The sequence below is a fragment of the Nematolebias whitei genome, chromosome 8 (genome assembly GCF_014905685.2).
Source record: "Nematolebias whitei isolate Nwh7 chromosome 8, NemWhi1, whole genome shotgun sequence".
Lineage (NCBI taxonomy): Eukaryota > Metazoa > Chordata > Actinopteri > Cyprinodontiformes > Rivulidae > Nematolebias > Nematolebias whitei.
Genome location: NC_056505.1, coordinates 11,103,433 through 11,122,840, shown reverse-complemented (window position 1 = coordinate 11,122,840; position 19,408 = coordinate 11,103,433). Strand labels below are relative to the sequence as shown.

Genomic DNA, 19,408 nt, shown 5'->3' with positions numbered 1-19,408 from the left:
AGGAGCATTAAGTGTAGAACCACTAGACTGAGGAACAGCTTCTACCCTGAGGCTGTTAGACTCATGAATCTCTAACTAGAATAATCACTGTGAAAAACCATATCATGTTGCTGCTGATCTGTTTCATGTTGCTGCTGATCTGTTTCAATGTTGATGTGTTCATGCGTGCACATCTGCTCACAGACTCATGTTCATGTTTGTGCTGATGTTCAATGTTTTTATGTTATGAGTGCTTAGTGTATATTTAGTTGATGTTTTTCTTAGTTCATATCTTAGAAGTTATTACTGTTTTTCTTAGACATTTTACTGTTGGATGTAACTGGGACCCTGTGTACATAATTTCGCTCCACCACATGTACCACATGAGGTGCGAATGACAATAAAGAAACTCTGACTCTGACTTAAAATGAAGGACAACGAGACTTGTACTAAACCATTCATCATATCCTTCAAACTGAATACACTGAAGAAAAAAAATCATCATTGAAAAAGAACCCCCCAGATAGATAATAATAGTTTTCAGATAGATCATACGACATACACTTTAAAGAGTAGAAAGACCAATCTAACAGTAGTTTCATGAAATAAGTTAATGTAAAATAATCTTTTAATGCTTACACGAACAACTCAAACTTAACCTAAAGTTCAGATTTATTGGATGAAAATCTTGTTTTTATAAGATAAAAACAATAATTGAAACTTGAAATTGTATGCAGAGTAGGAATTTGCAGAGATGCTCAAATATAAGAAGTCTGGGTAAAATGAGTGAATTAAAAAAAAAAAAAAATGATGTGACAGTAACAAACATCTTTTAATTTTAAACACCAGGACCTGGGAGTGACACACCAATTGTGCTCAGTGTCTGTTTTTGCCATTGTAGTTTATTTTGAAAAGATTGCAAAGTGTAAACCATGGTCACGGGTGAGTTTAACGTGAACCTGGGGAATACATACTCTACTTTTTATGTTGATCCAACTGACCGGTGAAAATAAAGGAGTATAAACATCTCAGGCCAGCAGAATTGCAAGCAGCACATGTCTCTGCACCCAAAGCCTTTGTTTTAACGTTATCAGCTTCAGGGCTCAGGATGAGGAAATTTACCGCAACCGTGTGGACACTGTAATTGTTTTTAAACAAAAACAGTCCTAAATCATAAATCTGCAGCTAAGGTGGAAGAGAGGCGTTATACAAGACCAGTGTACCAAAAAATGGATTGTGTTGAATATTTTTTAAAAATCAAACAATTATCAATTAATTTGAAGAGTGTTTTAATTAAAATGTCCATCCCTACTGAAAGGTTAAAATAAATGCACTCTCTTGGTAGTAAAAGGCAAAGTAGTGAGTGTATTAAGTGTGCTGTAGTAATTATATTTATCTATACTGAGATAATGTGTCAACAAAAGTTGAAATGTTCAAAAAAAAAAAAAAATCACTTAAGAGAATTATTTCATATATAAATAATTATATGTATCAAAGTTCATTCAAAACTATGATGTGTTCAAAAAGTAGTTATACGTCCCACAATTGAAAGCAGGTATAACAATTGATTTGGCCAAATAAATAAAATGGTGACCAAATATATGAGATGATTACAGTATTCTTCAATAAATTTGCTATTTTTATTACTTGTCATATGAGTTTGAGTCAATATTGCTCATAACTTAGCCAAGAAATTATGCAAGCACACACCAGACAACTGCCTTAATGGATCCATATTACTCAAAGCTTGCGCTCAAATTCAGCATTGGAACACTAAAATGTGCAACCAGTCTTTGGTGGCAACAACTGCTTCACGAACAAACTAAAACATAGACGTGTCAGTTTAACTACCTGGCAAACAAGTTTAACCCTAGAAGGTGGTGTCAGATTAGATGCCACTGGTTTCTGACAACTGCCCCCACCTTCCAGTCTCGCTGCTCTGAGGTGTCACATATCCACCACTTGCCTCTTGTTGCTAAAGGCTGTAGCGAAGAGGAATGGTGCGGCTAGAAATAGCATCGTCACATGAGTGTGTGCAGTGACCAGTCAGCCAGCTGCTCATCCTTACATGGAGCACTGCCCCATTCATATATTGCTGAAAAATCCCATGCAGAAACTGGTCACGTGCCTCGATATGATCCTAAATAAGTTTGAAATCTCTTGTTAAAATTCCCAAATTGAGTCATGCATATTTCAACATTAAGACACAGCCACCATAAAAAAAATAAAAAATATATATTATGTTGTTATTGTACAAGGCATTTTACATTTGAAAATGGAGAGAGGTAAAATGTGCACAGAATTGTATCCCAATGGCACAAAAATAGCTCAGTTTCCTATTTTAAGCAAAGAATAGCTTTTCCCATGCATCCTTCTGTATTTCCACAAGCGTTTTGCCATCAGACATTTTCCTAAACCTCAAACTGACCTCGGGCCATAGTAGCAAAGCCATGACTCATCTTAGCCAAGTCAGGCTCTGAAAAATGTACGACAACGAATAAAAAGGAAAATAACACCCACTCTAGCCTCCATTTAAAAAAACCCACAATGCATCACAGTTTAGCAGTAAGCTCTCCATTAGCATGGTTAACACCAGGCCAGACCCCTGAACAAGAGGGGCTCTGTGTAAGCGAGCGGTGATACACTGCCGCTCACAGAAGGCCACCAGAAAGACAAGACAACAACTCCATGGCCTGAGTGGAGTGCACCAACAGGTCAAAAAGGGACAACCAGAACCAGATCAGAGAAAATGATTCAACGAGCTTGAACAGCTACGGCAAAAATAACCAGCTAAGTGTTTTTGGTTAGCAAATTTTTTTTTCCTCCAAATGAGAAACAGTTTTTTAAATTTTTTTTTAACAAAGGCAATAATAAGGAATAAAAGCTGCTTGTGGGACTCAGTTTGTTGTGGCTCCTCTGACTGATGAAGTCCTTTGGATGAAAGATGAAACGTCCCAACAACAAAAAAAGAAACCATCCCGATGACTTGACTGAACTTTGTTGGATTTCTACCTGGATTATTGAGCATGAACTTTGAAGGAATCAAAGTGTTATTTTAGTTATCTTTGGTGTGAAGTAAGGTTTTCTTGTTGCAAATTATCCCATGCAAGTAAAGAGTCAGTAAAATATAATTAAAACAAAAAAAATCTGTGCTAACTTTAAGTACCGACTGTTCTCGAGAAGACAGAAGAAGCATTTAAAATAACATAATCCTTCAATGAAGACATGTCATTCAGAAATGTCAGCATGATTACGATTCACGGAGGGTCAAAGAAAAACACGGGCCTATGCGACAGAGGTAAAAAGATAAATATTAAAGCTAGCGAACTGTTTCATGTGTAGAATCCATGAATACTCGAGTTTAAATCCAGCCTCAAGAATTTTTTGTGTGCAGATAATTTTGATCTGGTTAACCACTGAAGCTAAACCGAAACCATCGGGATTGAAACGTTTATCATTTATCAATTTTTTGTTTGCTCTACATTAGAGCAAAGGTGCGACTCATTTGAACATTTCCTTAATAAATGCACTTTGATGGTCAAATCAGCTGCATTACAAAAGCCGATTCGCAAAAGCGAGAGCACGCACAGGTAGGACTCGCTGTGCATTTCTTTGAAATTTACCAAGATAACCACATAAAAACAATTATTCGTTTGCGCGACATTACAGTAAAGGTGTGTCTCAGTTGAACTTTTCCTTAATAAATGGTCAAATCAGCTGCATTTCGCCTGGGCAGCGAGGCGAAATGCAGCTGATTTGACGTTTGCTCCAGGAGTTCCAGAGCGAGACGAAGGTGGCTTGGTATGGCAAGCCAAGTGTCTCATTAATAGCCACTTTTACCTATTAATGAGACACTTGGCTTGCCATACTATTGAGGGCCCTCTAGTGGCTGAAAATAGTAGTGTTCAATATTTTCCATGTCAGAATGAATGACATCGTCAGATTTCAGCCAAAAATCGGGTTATAAATATGGCGAAAAAAAACAAATATGTCGCTTCGCTGTATAAGTCGCAGGCATGCTAATTTATGCAAAAAAAAAAAAAACTGTGACTTATACAGCGAAAGTTACGGTACTTATTTTAACCTGATCACCCATTCCCATATCAGGCAGGCAAAATGTAATTGTTTGATCTATGTTTGTTTGACTGTCTGTTAGCAAAATATCTCAAAAACCTCCAGCTCGATCATGATAAAACATCCTTGAAAGTAATCAGTGTATCGATAACTTTTAGAGTCAACCCGATTCAAGATAGCCGCCACAGATAAATGACTTCAGAAAATACAAATATTATAACTCAAGTCAACTGTTCAGATACTGAGCAAATTTTTGGTGTGGTAGTAGCGGAGATTGATCCTAAACACATGCTCTGAGTGCTAAAAAAAAAATCCATTGGATTTTCATTTAAATTTGCCATAAACTATTTGAACACCACTCAGTCTGTTGGAAAAAGATTTCATAAAACACTGGATGGATTTTAGTTAGACTTCCTAAAATTGATCACGTCTACAACTCACCACCTTTTAGAGGCATCCTGACCACAGGAAATCATCGCTGCGGACACAAAAATACCTATAGCTCGTCAGTTTTCTACAGATATTGAGCTAAAGATACAATGTGGTAATTGTGGAATGCTACTTTCATTTATTACATGCCATCAGCTCCACATGATCTATGATAGCCCAAACCAAAATGGACTGAGCAACACCGATACACGCACACGTGGAGAGCACAAATACGCACGCAGCTCGAAGGTTCATCCAGTCTGCACCATCATGTGACGTTCCCATGACAAAAGAGGGCTCAGACATAACAAGGCATTTGTGCTGTCAGGGTGAGGTGGGATGATCAGAGAGACAGATTGTTCTCCGGCTGCGACACTGCTGGTTCCAGTGCCAACTGCCCTGCCACCCACAGATACTGGCACACCCACTGGCAGAAGGGCCAGTCTGCACGGAGCCATGCCATCATGGAAAACAAATGCTTTTACCATACTTTTCTTATTTCTTCCCAAAAGGTGTTTATGCAGAGTCAAAGTCGTTGTTTGATTAAAAAAAAAAAAAAAAAAGTAAAGCACTTTGGGTATCTTGAGAGAAAGGCGTATATACATTTACAGGTCTCTCTTGTAAATGAGTCCTCGAGGCTCTATGGGAACTAACCTGTATAAATAAAAGGAATGAATGAATGAATGAACTGGTTTAATTATTTGCAACTGGAATGTCCTCTAATCTTGGAAGCTTCCTCTAGTGAAATATATACACTTCTGACACCGCACAAAGCATAAAATTAGATTGTTTAATTCATAATGTAGATATGCTGAAAGATTTCAGCACTTTTATGTAAGTGAATGCCAGAAAAAAACACAGTGAAGCATGGCAGCTAGCAAAGATGTAAATATGGGTGAATTGTTGCTTTGAATGTTGCGTGTAGTCTAAATAAAAAATATATGTTACAATAACTACAAATACAACTCTTTAGCTGCTTTAACATCTACTTTTAGGCTTTGGCAATGCTAGATTTTTATAGAAACTTTTTTGTCCAGATGAGAATGAGGAAATACAAGAGCTGAAATACCCACATCAGACCAATAGGTGGCAATAGCGTTGAAATAAACCGATTAAAAATAAAGAAAGAAGATCTTGAGCATGGACTGTGATTCATCCGAGATGACTCAAACTTGTTTATTTGACATCTTTCACCATTTCCTTTCAGTAAAAAACATTTTAGAGACACAAGTGAGGTTGTATGCCAACAGAGTCCAGACAAATCTTGCCAGCCATGGACAAAAAAATGCTCCATTGTTGTCGTTTTTTTTCTAAAACATGTCAATACACAAAATAAATCATGGATTTCCTTAAAACGTATGCCAAGTACACGCATGTATACTAACAGAGGTTTTAATAGACTTGGTTATTCTTACCAAAAATATGTGAATGAAAAGGTGCAAAGACACTGAAAAGAATTTTGCCTCCCCAAAAAAATCACAATGAGAGGGCTTGGAGATTGACACTATTCATCAGTCTTTTTATATTTAAGTTGAGGTTATGAACATAAATTATCTACAGTAGTTTGAGCTTTGCATCCGTCTTTGGACTACAGTAGAGCTCAGCCATCATGTATCATGTTTATTGTACGAATACCCACGGCATGCCTGGGAAAATAATTAAAGCATAAAAAAGGTCATAATGTACTATAAGCACTAGTGGAAGTAACGAGGTAATGTAGCTCGACATGCCCCGTCCTCCTGCAGGATGTTCACAAAAGCAACGAGCTAAAGGTGAACTGAACTCAGAGCTGAAACTACAGGTAGTCAGAAATGGCAGACGATTCTCAGAAAATGCGTACTTCCAAATAAGATGCGTACCGAGAAAGCACACCCACGTGAAAACCAGTCCACTCTCTTTTACATTCTGTTGAACATAGAAACAGAGCAGTGCAGGTTTTATTTGTCTGACTTCGATGCATATCAACAGTCCCTCCCCTCATGGCTAGATTCAACACACAACTTCCAAAACACAAGCTTTAATAGGTATACAACTTAACTGGACATAGAATATGCAGAGGCTCTCGATTCATGGGTAATGTGGGCTCTGTTGACTGTGTGGACTAAACTGTGGCTGCACCCCGACGCCACAGAACCTATAATTTAGTGTGAATCACTCCGCCTTAATTGTTTTTCGCTTCTTTTCCAAAAGGATTATACTCACAAAAGGTCAGGTCAAAGTACAGTCATAAGGAGTCTTGAATCTATTCATTTTTCTGATCTCTGACAAAGCTGCTTGCTGCTATGTGGTACAGAACAAAACAGGAGTAAATCACAAAGCTATGAAGCTGTTCACATGTACCAAATCTTTGTACGAGTACTCAACTCCCCCACCCAGAGCTGGATTAGAAACCATTTCTAAGAATGAGGGCTACTTACAAAGCTAAACGTTCTTATGCACTTGTCTAAACAAAAGCTATAAATGTTATTATTCTTTAACCAGAAGATGACACAACAAATGAGTGGTTATGGTAGAAACCACAAAAGCTTTACAATCCTCCATTGTGAATTTACTCAATTTTCTTGTTTGTCTAGACTTTGTTTGATAAACAGTCAAGTATAATTACATAAGCACAACTCAGAGATAATTGTTGTGCCGTTTATTTTTTTATTTTAATTGGAACAGGAGAGGCTAATGACATGTTTCTTATAAAACATTCTTGTCAACAAAAGCTCCAGACTGCCCATTTTTATGTTCACACCAAGAATGAGTGTATAAAAACAAGAGGCGAGTCACTAAAAACTCTATATTATCACATTACAGTTCCATTTCTGTTTTAAAGGTTATAAGGCTAGACAAGACAGAGCAATCCGTGTTTGGTGCAAGTTCCCGAAGTGTAAAAGAACGAATGATAAATTTAAAATATATTATAAAGACAAAACAACTAAAACAACATTTACATTCCAAGACAAACAGCAAGATTATTCTTCTTTTTCATAATTTCTGATCATGGTAGTCAATGTAATCATTACCTTACAAATTTTCTTCTGGATTCTGTCTGCTTTTCTGTTGTATGTTAACAAAAAGACAAAATATCTACATATATCTGCAATAGCAGGCACAGCTAAACAAAAAGTTAGCTTTGCTAACCCATGTTCCACTAACTACAAAATTAGCTTTGCTAACGCTAAACCACTAAGACAACTGTCAGTTTGCGCTGTGTCGACCAATCACGTCTGGTCATGTGTACATGTAGTAAGCTAATAGTGTGCTTTCAGCTAGCTGCTACTGCATCAACCAATCACATCTTGTCATGTTTACATCGTAAGCCAAGAACATGCCTTCAGCTAGCTGCTGTTGCGTCGACCAATCCCATCTTGTCATGTGTACACATAGTAAGCCTAACAAACTCTTTGAGACACGCCCCCAAAACAGACAGGAACAAGCTTGTGAATCTTGTAAACGGACTTCAAGTTGGCGAAACCCAATTTAGTAGAAGCTAATTCCAGTAACGGTTTCCAAAGTTTGCAAAAATGATAATCAGCTTAAGGAAAATTTAGTTACACTATTAGCTGTTAGCGGAACTGTGCCCACTACTAGTAATCTGTAATGGAAGAGATAAAATACAAACATTGAATTATGGTGGCTGAGGCAGTAGAGTAGACAAGGAAAAAACAAAAACAGATGACAATAATATCCAAAACTAACACAGAGTAAACACTTTTTAAGACTATGTTAAAGACATTTCAGAATATTTTAACTAGTTTCTAAATTAGTTGAATTTGCTGTACAAAATAAATACCAGCAATATGTGCTTTAGTAATCTGTATATTTAGGTTATTTTTGCTTGAACTTAATCTGATCCATTTACTTGAAGCCCATTATATTAAAAAAAAAAAAACATATTTTGATTTTAATTCCATATTTTTGAGATTCAGATTTTCTGTCAATTTTAACATTTTGTATGAATTTGCATTTCAAATTTTCCAAGCACTTCTAATGCGCCGCAGCTATTATGCCCTCCCATCCTTTTTTGAACATTTTCCTAATAGTTTGATAGTCCTAATCATGTGGGTTAGGTTTTAATTAATGAAACCTAATGTACATTTAGGAATATTACGTTAAGGTTTATAGTAAACTAACTTGTAAACTAATTTTTGACATGTCCATTGGTGATAAAAGAACACGTGAATCATTTTAAAGTTAGAAATGTTTACAAAATATTTTTCCAACATGCTGCCCATAATAGTAACTTAAGAGTTTCCATAATATACCTGTAGTCCTTATTAAAAAAATCATTGAGGCCCATCTAATTCCGTTTTCTTCTGGCAAAAGGTCCACAATGTATATACTATAGTTAAATTCTCTTTCAGTGACAGCTGTGCTAGTTTTCTTCACTTACTTTATTGTTTTTTCAGGCCTGTACCTCTATATGGGCCAGCAATTTCCATCTGCAGACAGAAACAGAGAGAGTGCCATGGTGAATTACCATAAATACTTAAAAAGCTGTGCCACCTCAAATGAATTACTGTAAATGCAAGAGAACGGTGTGTGTAAAATGAATTACTGTAAATTCTAGAAAAATTGCACCGTCTTAAATGAGTTACTGTAAATTTATGGAAAAGCTGTGCTGCCTATGTAAATGCTGGAAAATGTGTACAAGTTAATATTTTGAATAAATATGAAAATAAAACTATTTCTATAAAATTTAACAACCCATATCTGTGCAGATAAGGCTTAGTTTGGGTCCAGATGTCTTCTTGGGGTTTGTCTATTATTGACTAGAAGTTCAACTTTCTAATGCATCACAGCTCTTTTGCTCTCCTGTCCTAAATTTTAGTTGCTTTTGTATGTTTGATTGAAATTAATTTTCCCCCTGTGCTCTGTTGTCATCAAACTAAGTGTGAATGTGACTGACGTGGTTATGCATAACAGCACGTGTAGCTTAAATAGTTGTAAAAAGCACTGTCGGCACATGGTGAAGCTTTGATCTTCACGTTTGCCGTCAATAGCTCCGACACAATTTGGAAAGTTCCATAGTTGCCAAAGTTCATGTGCTATGCCCTCCAGCTGTGTTGGTGATGGAAAAGACAAAAACTCCTTCAACGCCAGCCAGTTTACGTTGGTCACTTGGGACATAATAGGGTACACAGTAGCCTTTCCCATTTTAAAACTCGTGGCAACATCGGCTTGTGAGCTCCCAGAAGGCAAAACCCATCACCGCTAGACTCCCTGGGACTGAGCTTGGCACGCTGTGTGTCGTCTGTGCATGCTAAATGTAACCAGCGATCCTGAGGATGAGTTCATCAAAATGAGAAGTTTAACGGTTAACGAGAAAAATATCAAATCATCTTCCACCCCCTCTTCCTCCTCAACTCAAGTCCAGCATCATGAGCCTCTCTTCCAATGTCTGAGAATACGTGAGTGAAAAAAAACCCCAACAACTTCTGTCTATCCTGCTATCATTGTCGTTTAGATGCTTAGCTAAGTGCGTGGCGTGTCCTACGATAGGAGGGCAGAGGGAGGAATTATGATGATTTTCCCATGTCTTCTTGACTATGAACGCTCCAATCAAAGACGTCTGAAACTGCGTAATGACAGATTCACTGGCTTACGTCTTGTGGAAGTATAAACCAGCCTTTAACCTGTTTTTTCATACAAGTTAAATTATGTCAAAGGAAATCTGTATCGTTTGTTTTTATTCCGAGCTAAGGAACAAAGGTCAGAGGTCAAAGGTCTGTAAATCACAATTCAGTAAAGAACGACTTTGAAGCATAGTGCTGTATTTCGTAAATATCATGATTTTAATTATTGGTCATATGGTACCCACTTCTAACTAGCTTAGTTTCCTCTTCTCTATCAGATTTTATACTGTTCGTACTGCAAAGCCCCCTAGTTGATTAAAATCATCTTTGAGTTTAACGGAAAAGGAAATCAAACTTAGTACCTTTAAGGACTTTGTTACTGAATACGTCTGATTCTTTGTTATTATTGCACTTCAGTGCAGCTACAGTGCACACTTTCAGGACATCATTACCTGCAGTGTTCCCTCAGTGCAGACTGAGCTAGGCAAAAAGGGCCTTCTCCTACTCCACTCCGGTTTCCTGGAATATCTTGCAAAAAGATCTGAAGCTCTCGACCTTGACCTCTCTAAGTGGCTTTAAGCATTTGTTAAGTTCCTGGGAAAAACCAATGCAGACACGTTCTTGTTTAGAGTTTTCTACATCGACTTACAACCTAGCTGTTTTTTAGTTACATTTTCTTTTTAAATAACATTTTAATTTCACTTCTTAAAAAAATAAAATAAAATCTCAATTTGTACGCATCCTTTACGATTGTCTGTTGTTGTCTTTGTTGTCCACCGTTTTCATCGCTCTTTGTTAAAACCAGGTCTCTCTTGTAAAGGAGTCCCCGACTCGCTCAATGGGATTAACTTGTATAAAAGATTGAATGAATGAACTTCAACTTAAAGTTTCTACCTTTATCTCAAAAAACATTTTTTTAATTCTGTATAATTCCCTTTCAACGGTAGTCAAATGCATTCCCACAATCCATGTGTTCTCACTGATGGCATGTTCTGGTTCAGTGTTTGCTCTTCTTCTTGGGCAAATAGTTATGGTAACAATGAGGCTGGCCCCTGCAGAGCACTCAAAAGGGTATGTCGCAACAAATAACGGACTTGCCCTCACAAGTACTACAACCTCACGTGGACAAGCTGTGCTGAATCTCCCTATAATAATAATAAATAAATAAAAAACCGACCCCATACGAACAAACCAGAGTTAAAATATGAAGTTTGCGCTGACCGAGTCCAGAGAAGCGCCTGCAAAGTTACTATTATTGGGCAATGGAGCGTCGCGCAGTGCGCATGCGCAGTCCAGATGCCGTCAAATACTCAGAAAAGCTCAACAAGAGGGAAATGGGCTGACGTGATAAACAGCCAAACGATGTGATACGCGGCGAAAAGCGGCTCTCGGATCCTTGCGCTAATCTTAACCCGTCTTTTCCAGTTCCGTTCACAAGCTAAAAAGCAGCATTCATTTTTAAAATGACCCAACACGAGTCGGTGCTATTGTCACACGGTGAGTTACGCACGTGCAGCAACTCCCTTCTCTCCACGCACATAAAACGGTTTGGTTTTTTTAAAAAAAAACGGCTGAGCCAGAGAGAGAACATGAAAAACCATAAAAGACCGAGTTAAAAGCAGACATTTTAATTGTCTCCACACTCAGTCACCAGCAGGCCCGTTCCTCTTTAAATGCGGCACGAAGTGAAGAAATGAGGCAGAAAAGCCCCGTCGAGAACAAAAACACGCCAGCTGCTTCCTCTACGTACACAAAATGTTCTTACCGACCAAACGTGACACCGCACGGGGAGAAACGTGCCGTCGTTTGTTGTCCGCCTCCACGCCTCAATCTCCGGTTTTCCCAGAACCGAGGGGCTGCGTGGAAACGCGTGAGATTCCCGCAGACAGACGGCGGCGGTGTCCGGTGAGTGTCAACCCCGGGAATGGCTGCTCTCCTCTCGGCCGGCTCACGCGACCATGGTCCCTTAGATATATGCGCTCATCCGGGCCGTTCGGAGGGTTGATCCTTCGGTTCGATGCTGCTGGGAGATGACAGATTTGAGATGGAGGAGGAGGAGGGGGAGATGGGTGAGACAGGGAGAGAGAAAGGGAGTGAGTCAAGAGAAGGTGACACCATATGGAGAGACTACAGCGCAAGGTCACTGCATAAAATGTGTTCAAATGGACGCAAAGCTATTTGTCTGGAAAATTAATTTCCAGTTTGCAGTAAATCTCTGGTGGCTCACTACGACTCCAGGAAAAATTAATTAATGTAATTGTGCATGGCCACAAAAGACCATTAGTGCTCTCTAGCAAAAAATAAAAATTGCTTCTCACTTTACACCCTACAAGTTACAAAGTGCATCTGATCGCAGCCCGGATGCTTAATTTGTCTTCATATTTGCTTCTGTTATGATGGTGACCACGTGTTCCAGACATAGATGTTATGTAACCGTCTGCCAGCCAACATCATTGGATGGGGGGAGGCCTAAGCTGCAATACAGAGATTTTAGTTTTCAGGAAATTGGTAATAATTTAAATGTCTGGTCCCCCCCCCCACTCCCCCCAGCTCAAAAAAGGGAATATCTTTGCCTGATACATTGGTGAAGATTCTCAGTCATCCAGGACATGATTAATCCAACAAGATTAAAAGCAAAAACAAATGAACTTTATTTGTTACTGAAGACTTTTGATCACTCACCCAAAGTCCTTTGGGATATTTTACAGTTTCTGTCATTTTTAAATGGTACATGGACTGTACTTATATAGCGCCTTTCTATCTTATAGAAATACTCAAAGCACTTTACACTACAATCTGTGTCCTCATTTACCCATTCATACAGCTCTCTACTAGATCTCTACAAAGCTAATTGAACAAATCATTCTAAAGAGACTAATCGCATTCATACACCAATGGGACACACATCGGAGGCAACGAAGGGTTCAGTGTCTTGCCCAGGGACACTTGGGCATGTGACTGCCGGTGGATTCGAACCCCCAATTCCTGCATCGGAGGACGACTCTAACCACTCAGCCACAACCTTTTCTTTAAACAGAAAAGTTCTGTGAACACACTGTTATTAATTTCTAATAGTGGTTTGGAGAGGAAACTTCAGAAAGAAAGTTGCTTTGTTTGGTTCTCGGTTACCAGCTCTCGACTCAACGAGTCAGTGAAATTAGCTCAGTTGAACTTAAGAAGCCTTTAAAAACCAGTTGATATAGCCAGCTGTTTTGCTGGATTTACCTTGAGAAGCAAAACGTCTTTATTTACAAATAAAGTCCAGTTGTTTTTGCTTTTAATCTTGTTTAGAACTTTAGCTGATCCAAAATGCTGCTATCAGAGTCTCAAAGCTGCCAACAACCAAGCTCCATCTTATATTAAAGATTGTTGTTCCATATTTTTGCTTCCAGACTGCAGGTTTACTTGTGGTTCCTGGAGTTTCTAGTAGTAGAGCGGGAGGCAGAGCTTTTAATTGTTCAGCTCCTCTCTTGAACTAACTGCCGGTTTCTGTCCGTGAAACTGACACTCAGTCTAATTTTAAGACCAGACATAAGAGTTTCCTTTTTGATAGATCCTATAGTTAGGGTTAGCTTGGGTTTCCTGAGCTATCCCTTAGTTTTGTTGCTATAGGCTTAGACAGCTGAAGGAAAAACTGACCTCATTTTCTCAGTCTGCTGCTGTTTTAAAACTCTTTACGCTCCATGATTATATTTGTAACTATAGAAACTACACCTGGACCATTCATTCTGTGTTCATTTGTTTTTGTTTTTTCCTGTTCTAACCCCAGCAGATGAGGCACATGGTTCTGGTTCTGCTGGAAGTTTCTTCTTGTTTGGTACTTGTTAGTCCTGAGCTCATGGGAAATAACTTTCACTGACTTGCATTGTATACTATATGTGAACGTTTACAGTTCCCTGAGACGGCTCTTGTGAGTTTGTGCTAATAAACTGAGTTGGATTGAATTGTGCATATTTTGTTTACAGTAGTTTTAAAGTAGGCTAATGCAGAAAAACAAACACCAAACAATCTGAAAACCATTAACCCATGTATGACTCATGGGGGTTTGTTTGGTTTAAGCTCCGGGGCAAAAAAAAAAAAAGTTTATGTTATGGGTCTTGTAAAGACATGCATCTACTGAGTTACTATTAGGGTGGGACAAAAAGTTCTTTTGACTCTTTTTTTTCCTCCTTGAGCCATGATACATTGCCAATGAACCTATCAGGCTTCTTTACAAACACCTCTGACAATGAACTTAATTATTTTATTAATTTATTTATGCCCTTATATTCTCTTCTAAACGGCCATACTTTGGTTATCTTTTAAAGTCATCTTGATAAATATTTCAATTTTTCTTTTTGGTCTTTGATTGCTTTTTCTCTTCCATGTACCGGAAGAAGAAAACGTTCTGTAGCAGAAGAACATTATAAAGTAAAGTAAAGTGCTATGTGTTGTCCTCATAGTTCCCATACAATGACGAAATTGGTTCTCTGCATTTAACCGATCACACCTGCGATACACCCAGGTGGAGCAGTGGGCAGCTATGTAAGCGCCCGGAGAGCAATTGGGGATTGGGTGTCTTGCTCAGAGACACCACGGCATGTGGGAATGGCTGGGGATCGAACCTGGGACTTTCAGGTCCCGAGTCAGTTGCCCTGCCTCTACCCCATCTGAAAGTTATTAAGAAATTGAAATAAAATAATAATCCAATTAAGACCTGAGACAGGATCTGACAAATATATTATCCATCCATCCATCCATTATCTTCGGCTTATTCTGAAATTGGGTCGTGGGGGCAGCAGCTTGAGCAGGGCGGCCCAGACATCTCTTTCCACAGCCACCTCTTCTAGCTCTTCTGGAAGGATTCCAAGGTGTTCCCAGGCCAACTGAAAAACATAGTCTTTCCAGCGTATCCTGGGTCTTCCCCAGGGTCTCTTCCTAGTTGGACATGCCCGAAGCGTCTCCCTAGGGAGGCGCCCAGGGAGCATCCTTACCAGATGCCCAAACCACCTCAACTTGCTCCTCTCAATGTGAGACATATTATCCTTCAGTGATTTATAGATGCCAATCTAGCAACTAATACCTGGTTAGTTGATATTAGTTAGTATGTTAGATGTCTTTTAATCCCGGACGAGCCCCCACTGGGGCCGAGATGGGGTAGAGGTAGGGCAGCCAACCTGGGAGCAGAAAGTCGCGGCTCGACTCCCAGCCATTCCCACATGCCGTGGTGTCTCTAAGCAAGACATCCAATCCCTAATTGCTTCCCGGGCGCTCAATAGCTGCCCACTGCCCCACCTGGGTGTATCCCAGGTGCAATGGGTTAAATGCAGAGAATCAAGTTCAAGTAGGTTTATTGTCATTCACATCACATGTGGTATATGAGGTGGAACAAAATTGTGTACACATGGTCCCATTTACAACAATAACAAAATATAAAGTGTTAAATAAAACAGTAAATAAGGATCTAAGATATAAACTAAGAATATGCTAAACACTAATAGTGCAAAACAATACGCTGAACATCAGCAGCGCAAACATAAGTCTGTGTGAGTAGATGAGTACGAATGAATACAGCAGCATGAAATTATCAACAGCATGTATAATCAGCAGCACATATCACTAATCAAAGTGGCCTTACAATTTTGTTGATGTATGGGAACATACAACGATGACAACATATATCACTTATACTTAATAACATTTTCATCTTGGTGGTGCTAAATTTCTGTTTTCTGTGTGAAACTGTGTTGTCTTTGGTATTTTCCACTTCAAATATATACTATTTTACGCACAGTATCTAGACTTCCAACTGGAACCCAGAAGGTGAAGAAGGAATGGGACCATCCTTAACTGCAAGCTGGTTCTAGCACAAGTTTTAGGCCTCACCCCTCCTTGTAAACAAACAGAACCTTGCCCTTGGTAAAATTAATAAAAAACAAAAACAAAAAAACACCTCAGGCTTTGTCAGGCGCTGACTCTTGTTGATTCATAGTTCTTGCCTTTTATCTTTCTTACCTGTATGCTCAATTTTTCATTTACAATAATATGTTTAATTGTAATTAGCTAATTCATGATTAAAATAAAGGTATGGTCCAGGATGAGCTGGAAAGTGTCACTGGGGAGAGGGATGTCTGAGTTTCTCTCCTGAACCTGTTGCCTCCGCCTCATTGCTCCAGATAAGTGGTTGAAGATGAAGTTATGTTTCCATCATGTCACAAGTAATGCACCTTATTGATAAAATTAATCCTGTTTCAACAGAGAAGGCTAAAAACCATAATTTAAAAAAAAAACATGAATGCAAAGGGATTTGTATCCCTCAAGTGGTGGAAATTATTTTAAAAGCAACTCTTGTTAACCAAAAGCATTTTGTGTCCCAGTTCTCTCATCTAACAGCCACACAACAAATATCACATCTACGTCACACTTACAGGAAATCAATGGGCTTTGTTTTCCTAGATTCCTTTCATTCTTAATATTATGATAGCAACAATGCAGCCTGTTTTTACCAATAAATCTATACCAAAAAGTGTTATTTGGAAGCAGACTGGTGGGCGTTAGGTTACTAACCTATGGATCTGCAAACACAACGTGTGTCTAAGATTAGTTTTCGTCACGCTGGGATAATGTCTCATGTTCAGGCAGGCCTGGCTGGGTGGAGGGTTTCCCACAGTTTCTGAGTACACTCCCAGCACTTAAACAAACCTTTTCTCTAAATGTGTCGTGCATCATACATTCTTTATGTCAACAAGTTGTTTTCATTCAGGAGAGATAGGGACAACTAAAAACAAACACTGATATGTTGCTCACGTTTGTCTTGTTTAAGCCAAGTTTGGTACACAACTGATAAAAAATGGAAATTACAATGTCTAGGCTAGTATTTGCACATTACTTAATAGTCCCGACTTTGCATCTTTTCCCTTTTTAACACCAGCATGACAGAATCCAGTTGCACAGTGAACACTTGTGTAAGCTATGTTGTTATATTCCTATGGTGTTGCCTTTCTATAAATTACCAGCAACGCTAATAGATTTTTTTCAATCCATATACTGGCTGCAGCACAACAAAATGAAAACAACATAAACCTGCTATCACCTTTTATTACCAGGATGACTTGGGCTTCTATGAAGTTTCAAATTCAAAATTTCAAATATACTTTATTAATCCCAAAGGGAAATTACATGTTGTTGTAACTGGTCATCTTTGTTTCATTGTGAGCTGCTATAGATACTGATGGCTGTAGGCAGGAAGGATCTCTTGTAAAGGTCTGTCCCACAGTGGATCCGAAGAAAAGGGCTGCAGATGCCATTCGATTCATCCACACAAACTCAGCTAGCCTCTCGGTTCCCCCGGGCTGCAGAATCGCCCGAATGCCACGCAGAACTCCTCCCAGAGAGATGGCCACTCCTCGCAGCAGCCTCCTGAGCACCTCATCTCTGAACGATCCTGGTCGCTCTGCTGTCACGAGCCACGCTTCCTGCCAGTTCCAGGATCTCAGCAGTCAGGCACTTGAGCACAGCCAGCAGGTAGTGGCTGGCTGTGCTGTGCATCTACGACGCCTCCTTTTCAACTCATTTGAAATTTGGGCTTGAGATATTATTTGAGCATTGAGATGTTAATCAGCAGCTCCCGACTGTAAAAAACACCTTGTTGCCATGGTTACGCATCATAACAAATGTCCAAAAGTAAAAAAAAAAAAGTTTTAGTAAAATCCTTCCAGCCGCACAGCATCTGATAGCAGAGGAAACAATCATCCAAAAAAAAAAAAAAAAAAAAAAAAAAAGTGATTTACACCCGAAGAAGAGGAATTAAAGTTTCCAAAAGAAATATTTCAGAATGAATGTAACAGAGCTGCTCCAACATGCAGCCACCTCGAGCTGCGCAATTCTAGAATTTTTATTTATTACTCTATGCCTAATTATTGAAATTGAATCAGTATTTGCACTTATATACAATATAACTATTCTAATATATGCGCTTTAAGGTCTGTTTCACATGTTGGAATTGTAAAAAAAAAAAAAGTAATTATTTTGGTCATAATTAAAAACAATCCCTGACAACGAGTTTACTTATTGCATTTATTAAATAATTTATGTGTATGATGAGTTTTGAAGTGAAAGGTGAGATTAAAATGTTCATTAATTACCGTATTATGTAAATAAAAGAATTGCATTAAAAAAAGTTCAGCATTCAGATATCTTGGTTTAGCAACGAAAAAAGTAAATAAGCTAGTTTAAAAAAAAAAAAAACATAATTACTGTTTATTTTCACTTTGATTTAAACAGTTGAGTCACTTTTCTCCCATTGTTTACAGGACGATCTGCATGTTGGTGTAAATCATATAACTCCTTGACCTTTACCAGACTATAGTTTTCTTTCGTCACGTTTGTATTGATCATTTGATCAATATTCCCATATATTTGATCTGTAACGCCACTGGACAGAATACAAAGCAGATTTTCCATTTTCTTTGCAGTTTGAGTTTTAAATAAGCTAATCATTTGCTGCCATCTTGTGGCATCAATTTTAAAAACGTTTAGGTTGTGGATTTTGTTTTATCTTGCAGCACAAAAAGGAAAAGGCAGGTAAAGAAAATGGATAGATTATGTCAGGCTGTTTGATTTTTTTTACCAAGATAATGACAACGTTCAAAAGAGGATGACAATTAAAACACGTCATTGGTAACAAATGACAAGGCGGCCTTAAGTGTATTGTCACTTTTTTCTTATGCGTTTTATTCTGAAGGATTTATTTTTACTTTGGCCTTTCTCAGTTGCAGCAACTAGTCTGCAACAACCAAATGTTGATATCTTTGTAAAAGGGGCAATAAGGGTTGCTTGCAGCCACATAGCATAAAAACATTTGTAAGCAAGTGACACTTTAGCCACTTCATGTGAACTTGATGTAACAAGCTGCTGACTATAGCTTTTATTTACTGTGTAAACACCCTAACATGCAACCTGGTTGATGGGAATATTTATAAAATACAGGTGTGAACACGATCAAATCTTGTTCCCCCGGCGACATTCAGAGGTGGTTCAGGACAGTTAAAGTATTTTATTTTGATGTCTGAAGGCCTGGTCCTCTGAAGGATCACTTTCTGACCTGATGTGGCTCCAGACAAGCAGCAGCAGAGCTGCCAATCCAACTTTGTGAAGCACTTTACACACCACAGCAGAGCAAAGTACAGAGTCAACATTAAAACATGGCTCACAACACGAGTGAAATAAAAACAATAAGATGCGTAAAATCTGATCCGACCACAAAATTGAAATAAGCAATAAAGACTAAAAAAATTGCATCGGGTACAAATAGAAACAACCTTTTACAAAAGCCAAATAAAACAAGTGGGTTTTAAGAAGAGTTTTGAAAATAGATAATGTAG

General features: G+C 38.5%; 2 protein-coding genes across 2 annotated transcripts in view; one reads left to right on the top strand and one right to left on the bottom strand.

The window, feature by feature from the left end:
- Positions 1–12,174, bottom strand: part of slc20a2 (solute carrier family 20 member 2) — a 60,491-nt gene extending 48,317 nt beyond the window's left edge. The window contains exon 1 of the mRNA XM_037680916.1: positions 11,812–12,174. The gene's annotated coding sequence lies outside the window, so the exon portion shown is untranslated. The remainder of the gene's footprint in view (positions 1–11,811) is intronic.
- Positions 1–19,408, top strand: part of tmem8b (transmembrane protein 8B) — a 1,109,927-nt gene that overhangs the window by 738,842 nt on the left and 351,677 nt on the right. The gene's annotated exons all lie outside the window — the stretch shown is intronic.